This window comes from Enhydra lutris, unplaced genomic scaffold (genome assembly GCF_002288905.1).
Source record: "Enhydra lutris kenyoni isolate GAN:26980312 unplaced genomic scaffold, ASM228890v2 scaffoldscaffold79, whole genome shotgun sequence".
NCBI classification, from domain to species: Eukaryota; Metazoa; Chordata; class Mammalia; order Carnivora; family Mustelidae; genus Enhydra; species Enhydra lutris.
In genome coordinates, this window is record NW_019154163.1 from 1239117 (window position 1) to 1242622 (window position 3506).

Below are 3506 nucleotides of genomic sequence, written 5' to 3' on the forward strand. Positions count from 1 at the left end.
CTATAGTATGTAGTATATATATATATATATACTACATACTATAGAATCTATAGTATGTACAAAAGTAAAAATAGATGTATAGACTTGGAAGTAATGTAAAATTTTTTAACGCATTTTTTCAAAATTTTTAAGTTAAAGAAACCACTGCCTAGGTTGAAGTGTGGCATTGTCAGAACTGCCTTATGTACACAGGGTAGAAGAGCTAAGAAAGTACAAAAAAATTTCTAAGAACCTAAGTTTTTCCAGGAAATACATTTTTTAACTCAGACATTTAAAAAGATTATTTTAATTCAGACTAAAAGAAAGAATATTAGGTGAAGATGTAAGAAATCAGGCAAGCCTAATAGATAACTGACCTAAATGAAATAAATTAGCCTGTGTAATTTATATTTGTCAGCTACTGAATATGTGAGGGCCTGAAATGCTGTTCCTATAAGCTCTAAAGCTATCCTGTTGCTATTCTGTTATGCTTACTCTCATAAGTTTTTCTGATATGATCAAATGACAGAATTTAACACAATCATTCTGATGGGTCCATGCAGGATAATATGCAACTGCCAATAACCCACCCAGACACTGCCACTTTTTCTCACATGGAGAAAAAATATATAATAATAAGAATAGCTAGATTTTTATGTGGCACTTAGTATGTGCCAGGACTGTTTAAGCAATTTGTGTATATTAAAAATTTGATCTATACAACACTTCTAGGAAGTAGTACTATTATTATCTCTGTTTAAAGATGTGGGAACTAAGGCTCAGAGAGACCAGGTAATCTCCTTAAAGTAATACTGCTTTCAATTTAAAAAGCATGCATTTATTAGTTTTAAATAATTTACTCAAGGTATGTGAAATAAATAAAAATCTTTATTATTCTTTATTATTGAAGTATAGTTGACATATAATTTTATATTAGTTTGAGGTGTACAACATAATGATTCAATAATTCTATACATTATTCATTATTCCCCATGATAAGTGTGGTCACTATCTTTCACCATACAACATTATTATAATATTACTAACATTATTCATTTTTCTTTATTTTTACTTTTTTATAGCCAGACTATGGAAAGATTTCATTTTTAAGTAATCTCTACAGCCAATGTAGGACTCAAACTTACAACACTGAGATCCAAATTCACATGCTTTACTGACTGAGCCAGCCAGGTATCCACTGACAATATTTCTTTTTTTTAAGATTTTATTTATTTATTTGACAGACAGAGATCACAAGCAAACACATAGGCAGGCAGAGAGAGAGGAGGAAGCAGGCTCCACACTGAGCAGAGAGCCCGATGAGGGACTTGTTCCCAGGACTCTGAGATCATGACCTCAGCTGAAGGCAGAGGCTTTAACCCACTGAGCCACCCAGGCACCAGACAATATTTCTTATACTGTACATTTATCTTCATGATTTATTTAGTTTTTAGCTAAAAGTTTGTATCTTTTAATTCTCTTTATCTATTTCACCCAGCTCTCCATCCTGACAACCATCAGGTTGTTTTCTGTATTTAAGGGATTTTTTTTCTGGTGTGTTTGATTGGTGTTTTTTTATTTTATTTTATTTTTTTTTTAGATTCTACATAAAAGCACAATGATATGGTATTTGTTTTTCTCCCTCTGACTTATTTCATTTTGCATAATTAGCTCTAGGCAGAAGCAGGAAGATGGCAGCAAAGTTGGAGGGCTCTAGGTTCACCTTGTCTCACAAACATAACTATGTGATTATCAAATCATCATAAATACACCCAACCTGAAGACTGACAGACTGAACTCAATCACTAAAGTGAAAGAAAAGGCCACATCAAAGAAGGTTAGAAGTGCAGAGACATGATTTAGAAGAGAAATGGATCATGGCTACTGTGGAGGGGAGGGAACAGTGGTTGTGGAGAAGGTCAAGGAAGAGAGAGGCCTACAGGGAAGCACAAAAGGAAAACATGTCCCCAAAGACACTGGATTGAAGAATGATAGGGGCTTAATTTTGTGAGTTCTTGCAACCAGCAGAGTTTAAAGCCTGACGTTTTAAAGATCAGCAAGCTTGGTTGAGCTTTGATGGCATCAAGGGCTGCTTCTGGAGAGAAAGCAGGCAAAAAACCAAGGGGCATAGAGCCTAGACACCATGCATGGGACCCACAGAGAGTAGAATATCTGTGCTTTTTAGAGTGATTCCTTGATAGGAATCTTCAAGTAACAAAGGAGCTCTCTCTTCAGTAACAAAGGAGCTCTCCAGGGATATTTCCCACCCCACCTCTCAACATAAACAGAAAGCAAATGCAGGAAGCAGTGAAGAAGGGTACTGACTGCTTAACTTGCTGACCCCCTGCACTCTGGTGGTAATGCCTTTAACAGCCATGCTTACCTCAGTCCCAATGTAGCGGGCCCCTCCAAGAAAAGACTAGCAAAAACCCCAGTCCCCACCATGTCTACAAAAAAGAGTTTTGCAAAATATCAGTTTTGCAAAATGAGTGGCAGAAGGACCCATTTTGCAGACATACCAGACACAACTAGCTAATACTCACCACATTCAGGCCAGAAGCACAATGGTAGGGGGAGGGAGCTGTAAGCTAGCTATTGGAAAAACATTGGGGCGCCTGGTGGCTCAGAGGGTTAAGCCTCTGCCTTCAGCTCAGGTCATGGTCTCAGGGTCCTGGAATTGAGACCCACATCGGGCTCTCTGCTCGGCGGGGAACTGCTTCCCCCTCTCTCTCTGCCTGCCTCTCTGCCTGCTTGTGATCTCTGTCTGTCAAATAAATAAAATATTTTTAAAAATTGATAAAAATACAATAATAATAGAAGATGTCAAAACCCCACTCACAGTAATGGAAATAAAATCTAAGTAGTAAATCGACAAGGGAACAAAGGCTTTGAATGGCACACTGGACCAGATGGGCCTCACAGATATATATAGAGAATTCCATCCAAAAGCAAAAGAATATACATTCTTCTCGAGTGTACATGGAACATTCTCCAGAACAGATTACATACTGGGTCACAAATCATGTCTCAACTGGTACCAAAACGTTGGGATTTTTCCCTGCATATTTTCAGACTGCAATACTTCAAAAATTGAACTTAATCAAAAGAGGAAATTTGGAAGTACCTCAAATGCTTAGATGTTAAAGAGCATCTGGCTTAAAAAAAAATCAGTCAGAGAAAGACAAATACCATATGATTTTAGTCATATGTGGAATTTAAGAAAAAAAAAAGAAGAAGAACAGATGAATACAGCAGGGGGTTTGGAAGAGAGGAAAACAAGGAAATAGACTCTTAACTATATAGAATAAATTGATAGTTACTAGAAGGAGGGTGGGAGGCTTGGGAGAAATAGGTGAAGGGGAATGAAGAGTGGACTTCTTGTGATGAGCACCAAGTGGTGTATGGATATTTTAAATCAGTAAATTGTACACCTGAAACTAACTTTACACTGCATGTTAAATAACTGAAATTTAAATGAAAACTTGACAAATGAAAAAAGAAGAACCAAATACAAAATAAAATAGAAA